Raw genomic sequence first — 7,633 nt, forward strand, 5'->3', positions numbered from 1 at the left:
GATCTGTGCAAAACAAATGCATGTCTGTTGTTTGAGCCACCCGGTCTATGGTATTTGTTACAGCAGCCTGAGCTGACTAAGGCCATAAGATATTAAAAAATAAGAGTAGCAGATGAAATAACTAAAGAGAAATATCAAAAGCTTCCTCCATCTGCATCCCCCTCTGACTATGTTAATAATGGATCTTGTCAAAATAAGGACTTGCCTGCTATGGGAAGGGAAGTGAACAAATAGGCCTTTTAGAAAAGACACCAGACCATTAACATGGGGATTGTTCATACTAAATGTGAGAAAATGTTTACTCCTTTGAGTCTAGATGTTACACTGATTACCCACAAGATCCTGATTGGGCTTGTGAGGTCTATAAAATCTCCTCCTAATGTGCAAGCTAGTCTAGGAGTTCAAAAAAATGTATTTTTAATTTAGTGTGTGGCTTAAAGAAAATAAGAGATGGAGTGGAAAAGAATACTATAGCTAGCTTGTGAAGGATACAAGACCTGGCCAAATAAAGATGTGGATAAATGGAAGTTCAGATGAAAGGAGTACCAAAAGCAAAAGCAGGCACAATGGTACAAAAATACCAAGTGAAAATAAAAATTATGAATAGTTCAGTTTAGCTGGGTGATGGGGTCTTTGAAGGGGAGTGTGGACGGTAGATAAAAGCTTAGGAATATAAATATTGTTGTATAGGCAGCTGTGAGTCACTAGCGTTTTTTGTTTGGTGGGTGACAATATCTGAACTATATTTCAAAAAGACTCGTCTGTGTGTAAGAAGGATTAAATATCCATATTATTAGTGGAAAAATAAAGAGTCAGGAAAAGATCTTCCGTGTATAAGACGTCAACACACAAACACATGAAACTTTTCATAAAATGACATACACTTATTTTGTCATCGAAGAACCAAAATAGGGGCCATAAGGCTGGACTTGTTCTTAGGTTACCTAAATTACCCTCCTAGTCAAGAATGACTGGGTGTATGCCACCCTGTGAGAGCTCAAATGTTAATAGGATTTTGGATTATTCATTATTCTGTCCGAAAAGTTCTCTGGAGAACCCACCCACTGAGAAGACCCGAATCCTCCAGCCTGGAAGAATCTTTTTGTTAATTATATGAGTCTAATCCTCAGAGATATTCCTCTTTTGCGTAAATAATGAAAAACACGTTAAGTTCCCATGAACAACTGCTATCCGGGTATCAGAGGAATGCCTGGGCCTCTTAGCATACCCTAATGCATAACTGCTCTGATCCAGCCCACTCTGGTGGTCTCTCAGAAATGGGGTGAACCACTGGAGAATAAACCACACTTCTAAGCTAATTATTCTGTAGTTCTGATCAAATACAAATTACTTTCAATAAACTATTCCCCATCAACATTACGATGTTATGCAATGTTATAAATGTCCTTCATTCAAGAGTGTATTTGAAGTCTTCCTTTCTTTCCTTGTCTTTGAAACCATTAATTTCTTAAGTTTGCTTTGCGGTGTCTCTTGAAACTTGAAGCTCTGACTCCATAGCCTTAAGCTATTGTGTGAACTCCACATCCTCCTTCTATTCTTCCACTGGAGTTACTGCCATCGAGAACCTATGTCTATGGGTCTCGCATCCCTACACCACTGGGCCTTGGAAGTCTTCTTTATCTGTTTATTTGTTCATGCATTTCTGGGCCTATGGTAGTTACCAATGATACTTTTAAAATAGGTCACCAGTACTATATTTTTTTATAAAGGAATAATGATATGATGACTCACAGGTGTCGTAGGTGTTGGGGGCATTGTGTGGGGGTTCATACTAAGAAAAAAAGGAACTTCTGCAATGGTAAAACACACCTTCCTTGCTCTCTCTCTCTGAAACTAGGCTATGAGGATGGTACATGTGATGACTTCCCATTGCCAGATCAGGAGATATTTTAAGTCTTCTTGCCATTTATAATCATAGGCTTTACCAATGAAGCCAAAGAAATGTAGCCAGCCTGCTGTTCATATTTGCATAGTCTATATTTCCTATAAATATAGCCTATTGAGAGGCTTGAATATATTAAAATTGATACATCAGATCAAATGGACAGCCTATTTAATAAATATCAGACTCAAATGCACTTATTATGTTTTCCTGTAATTTAAGAAACTTATAAGGTTTTGGAGAGGAAAAAGAAAACTCAATATGATGAAGCCAAAATTGATCTATTAAGCTATTTTAGCATATCTAGGATAGAAAAATAATAATTCCATGGATGATGATTATGATACCGGTGGTAATTGCAAATGTTCTTGGATAGATATGTTCTTGATTAGATAAAAGTCACTAATGATTTTAAAATGAAATGTTTCAAAATACAATCACATTTTTGAGATGGCCTACATTTTTAAAAGCAACATAATAAGTAAGACTCAAATAAAAAACAACCTTGAAATTTTTTATTTTTCTTAATAGATGGCAATTAAGTTTTATGATTGTTCCAGGCTTGATAATGCTTCTGCTTAATTATCCTTCTCTCCTGTCATCCTCTCTACATGTATTATTGCTCAGGAAAAAATTTATGTATATGTGATAAAAGTAAGGGCTGCCTCTTACAATCTTCCACACAATGACTGTGCTAGACACATTACATAATGTTATTTCACAATAGCCCCACAAAAAATGTGTTCTGCTTATGTCCATTTCATAGCTGAAAACACAGATCTCTCGAGTTTACACAATGGTAAGTGGCAGCCCCAGGATGCAAATCCAGCTCTTTCGCATCATTGGAGACTCACTTGCTTGTAAATCAAGAGAGGTTTATCAATAAATAGGATTAAAATTACACAAAGATTTTCTCCTCCTTTTCTACATTCCCTCCTATTCTTCTTCCCACTTGGAAGGTGTTTCCAGCATCACTTTCTCTTCTCTGGAAACTCTGGAAACTCTCCCCCTCCTCAGCTATGAAGGGTACTGTCAGAGGAGGTTCCTATGGGACTTCAAGGACATCAGCCAGTAGAAATGATTCTGTAATTGTCAGAACAGATAAGCAAACTCTCAAGTAGCTGTCTGCATAAAATATCACTGGGGAGGTATTTTCTTAAGAGCAGATTTTTGGGGACCCACCCTTAAGTAATTCTGTTTAGTTGAGCAAGATGAGGCCAGGAATCTGTGTCTTTAAAAGCCTCCCAAGGCAATTCTCATTCACAGGCAGGTTGGAGAATTATTGGTTAAATCAGAAGCAGAATTGATAGTCAAGAAGTCCTTAAGGTCGAGATAAAGAACAACTCAGCTGCATATGAGAATCACCTTGGGAGGGTTTTTTAAAATCCTGATGCTCAGGCCCCACCCCAGACCAATCGCAGCAGGATGTTTGGGGTGGGACCCAATGCATTGGTGTTTTTCAAAGCTCCCCAGATGACCGCAATGTACAGCCAAGGACAGAACCCCTGCTTTAAGGGGTGGAGGTCATCAGTCGGAGTTGTTTGGTTTGGTTTTCCCCCAGGTCACCGCTCTCTCTGTGTCTTCTTCCTCTCTCTGGGCTGCAGTCATAGAGCTGTCACCCTGAGCGTTCTGACCCGTGAGTATCTGTCAGCAGCTTGGGCATAGCTCCGACAGGGCACAGAGAACTGGGTCCGCAGCTGCTGGTGAGCCTGCCTTCCACTGGATCAGAAAACTTAAGCATCGAAAACTGAAATGTCAAAGAGAAGTGTATCCTAGTTTCACTCATTTGCCCAACACATATAAGCTAACTGTAAACATTACCTGTCTCTCATTTAAAAAGAATTTGGATGATTTTCTATTTGTAACTTGCTTACGTGCATCCACACACAAACTCTGAAACACGCACTCACACACTTACTCACGGAATCGCCATTGCAAACTCTTTCTTAAAACTTTGCCCCCTTGTGTATTTCAGGACTTCATGGGAGGAAAGGAAGATAGAAATGTTGGGAGCTCCGGGCTGGACCGGATACAAAGAAGATAAAATTAAAATCTCAAAGGTCACTGAAGGTGAGAGGTAATGTGCCCAAAACAGAACCAGTATGTTTACATAGTATTTCTCTGCTACCCCAATTCCCAAAGGATATTGTCAGTAAAAGCTTTAAATTGAGTGGGGTGGGGGGTGGGGGGATAATACAGATTCCTGAGAGAAAATAGGAAGCCAGAGGCCCGGACACTGACATAGCCATAAGCATTCAGGGTCAGGCAGTCAAAAGCTAATGAGGTGATAAAGGGCTGAGGACTATGAGTCATGGACACCTGCTGGCATTTTTTCTGGAACAGGTTCGAATATACTTTTTATTTAAAATCTACCGCTACTCTTTTTTTTTTTTCTTAATGTGTTTGAATCTGGTCCAAGATTCTCTAAATCACCTCAAGGGTTGGGAAGCTTTCTTCAGTTTCTGTCATAAGAACGTAAAACAGGATAGCGAAAGTCTGGTGATTGGGAAGTAGAGAAATATTGGAAATTACCTCCAGTTTATGTCTAAGTCAATTTAAATCAGGGGATGGGCCCGAACTCAAGCAGGACAAGCTCACAGTTTTATGAGCCAATTCAAAATGAGTTTTAAAACAAATTTAGAACCCAAAAGGCAATTTAATTCAAAATTCCTCTAGGCAGAAAACCAATGGGGCTTTAAAACATGGCAAAATGCAAATAAAAGGGCAGATTCAAGGGTAAAAATATTTTACAAGTTCCAGTGACGGCACAAAAATTCTATTTTAATATGGGATAATAGGAAGATGACATTGTACAGCATTTAAAAAAAAAAAAAAGCACTAGACTGGAAATTAGCAGATCCTGATATAATTTTGGCTCCGCCAGTAACTACAGCCCTGGGCAAATCATATAAAATTTTCTGGGCCTTAGGTTCTTCATCCTTAAAAGAAAGGTGAGGAATAATTGGTATCTTTCACATTCCTAAAATGTTTGATTCTATATCTACTTGGAAGCCTCACACTTTGGATTGTCTGAAAGGTCTACCTCATTTGATTGTCTCATAAGTGAAAATCGCTTTAAAATCAAATTTATACTTAATTCTTTCCCCCTCCAATAGACTAAAACCCAATCTGAACTCACCCTACTTACATTTAGTCTATAGAAAATTAATAGCATTGTACTAAAAAGACAAGAAGTTTTCAGAATTGAGAAAATATTTCCAGATTGGTAAAATATTTTCTCTAGAAATTATTTTTCCTCAATCCCTAAAATGTTCTAATTAAAAGAGACCATGGAATAAAGTAACTATTTCTCCCTGGCAAGAAAGCATAAAATTTTTAGTAATTGGATGGGACTTTTCAGTCAGTGTTTGACAAGCGTCCCGTTCTCTTCCATCATACAACTTCCTCATTCTCTCTGAATCCTTTTCCCCATCTTTATGTTACCTCTCACCAACAGAAAGATTTCTTAGCCCTTGGTTTCTTCATGAGTTTATGGTTCAGAAAATTTTCTTGCCACTTCCAGTAAGTTTAGCTCCTTTTGTCCAAGTGGCTCCAATATTTGACATCATAAAAGCTCCTACCTTTATTCTTGAGAAACTGATTAACTTGCCTCATTATCTTGAGGCAAGTCTTGGAAATAAGACATCGTTTTTATCAGAAATGTTATGCCTATAGCTGTCTTGCCTAACGTAATGGCAACTATCCAGTTTTAAAATAAATAAAGATACTTGATTTACCATGCAATTCATAGAAGCTAAAAGGTGAACCCTATTGTGAATCTCCATTGATTTAGAGTAAAGCACGGGGAAGCTTACCATATAATTCTGTTGTAAAATGCTATTGATTTACTGTACGATATATAGAAGCTCATCGTGTGGCTTTATTGAGAGACTCTTATTCACTGTGCAGTAGCATGAAACCAACTGAGTCACTTCAGAGTGAAACCCTCTGATTTAATATGGATCCCAGAGCATTTTGTTGTGTCACTCTATGGTAACAAAACTTGAAATTTCATTAATTCATTGGGAATTTCTCAGTAGAAGCCCTTTGTAGCCTGAGATATGGCGCTAACCAACCATGAGCAGTAGCCAGCACAGTGTTCTGTATGGAGCTCACGAGAAAACAACCTGAGGAGAACGGTTTCTGGCATAAGATGTGTGTTGCTAATCTTCCTCTTAGTAAGAAAGATGAAAGATTTTATCCTCACAAAAAAAAGTGTTAATGCCAAAGTTTGTAGCATAAATTTGAAAGGAGAAATAACAATGTGATCATTCATTTTAAGATTAGCTCTATTTTATAAATACTTTGAGATGGCTTGTGAATACCTTAATTTGCCCATATTTTTCTTCTATTTAGAAAAGTCTGCTAATCACTATTTGAACTACATAGAACTACATGAGGTTGCACAAAACAAAATAGATTATTATGCTGCGGATGATTTTTTAAAGTTTTCAGGAAAAAAAATCTTACAAGATTTTCAAATGTGAAAATTATATAGAAAAAACATAAAATGTATAAAATTATATGTTTCTTGGTCTCAATGCTGTTGTCAATTCATAATACTTAACTTCTAAATTTAATTATAGATATTTCTCATTAAGCACAATTTTTTGTTTAAAAGGTTATAAATCTGTTACTCTTTAGAACAAGCTTGCTTTCCTTGAAATCTAATAAAATGAGCTCTTTTCAGAAGAAACCCCAATGTCAAACATTCTTTTTTGTGTATGTTAAGTTTTTGTCCTTTATATAAATTATTCAAATCTGCCTTTCTCTTAACCCTGCATATTTCTTCTTAGACTTAACATGAAAATTGTACTTGGTAGTAAGCAAACGAATGAATAGTCTTGCATTTCAGTCCTTTGTATTGTTCAAGAAACACAGTGTGATTTAGTTTGCCAGAAAGATTCCTTTCAACTTCACAGGCAGATGAAAATCCATGCTACATGGGAAAGTTCCATTTGCAAAAGCCATCTTCTTCTTACATTTGTATAAAATATAACCATGAAGAATAATGTTTGAAGAACTACTTGAATCTGTTATACTATTATATTTTCCGTCAATCAAAGACTACTTCTGAAGTGGTTACAAGTAATAAAGTAAATTTTTAAAAACCATACACTAAGAAAAGAAAGAAAGGAAAGGAAAAGAGAAAAGAGAAGAGGTGAGAGAAGAGAAGAGAAGAGAAGAGAAGAGAAGAGAAGAGAAGAGAAGAGAAGAGAAGAAGAGAAAAAGCACTCCCTTATCCTGTCTGAGAGTTATTTGCAATGGGAAAGAGGAAAACAAACATAGAGGCCAGAAGACATCAGGATTAAAGCCTAAAACTGGTCCTTACGTTTGCTTCTTTTATAAAACCCCACCATAAATGTCTCCAAGAGAACTCCTTTTTTTAACCATAGCCCCCAGCTGGGGAGGTCTCAAACCACAGGGACAGGGTAAAAGGAAATCCATGTTTTCTCTTGTCACAAAAAATAAATAATACTATGATTGGTTTGCAAATATTTACTGTATGTTTAACAAATGTCACTATTTCGGGGACTTTCCATACATTAACTAATTTAATCCTCACATTGACTTTTGAGGTTTTATTCTGATCCTCCTTTTACAGATGCAGAAACTGAGCACAGAAAGTTTACAAAACCTTCACAAGGATACAGAGATGAGGGATAGAGCTGGGACTCAAGCCCAGAGTCTAATTCTGGAGCCTGTGCCACAGAAGACTCTGCACTAGAC

At 37.0% G+C, this 7,633-nt stretch overlaps 1 long non-coding RNA gene across 1 annotated transcript; it reads left to right on the plus strand.

Annotated features, from left to right (window-relative positions):
* The first annotated feature begins 3,402 nt into the window (after positions 1–3,402).
* On the plus strand, positions 3,403–7,633 carry LOC121105689. The gene is made up of 3 exons (XR_005838313.1): positions 3,403–3,539; positions 3,879–3,980; positions 7,509–7,633. It is a non-coding gene; the product is annotated as an uncharacterized LOC121105689 (long non-coding RNA).

Source organism: Ursus maritimus, unplaced genomic scaffold (assembly GCF_017311325.1).
Source record: "Ursus maritimus isolate PB19 unplaced genomic scaffold, ASM1731132v1 scaffold_29, whole genome shotgun sequence".
NCBI classification, from domain to species: domain Eukaryota; kingdom Metazoa; phylum Chordata; class Mammalia; order Carnivora; family Ursidae; genus Ursus; species Ursus maritimus.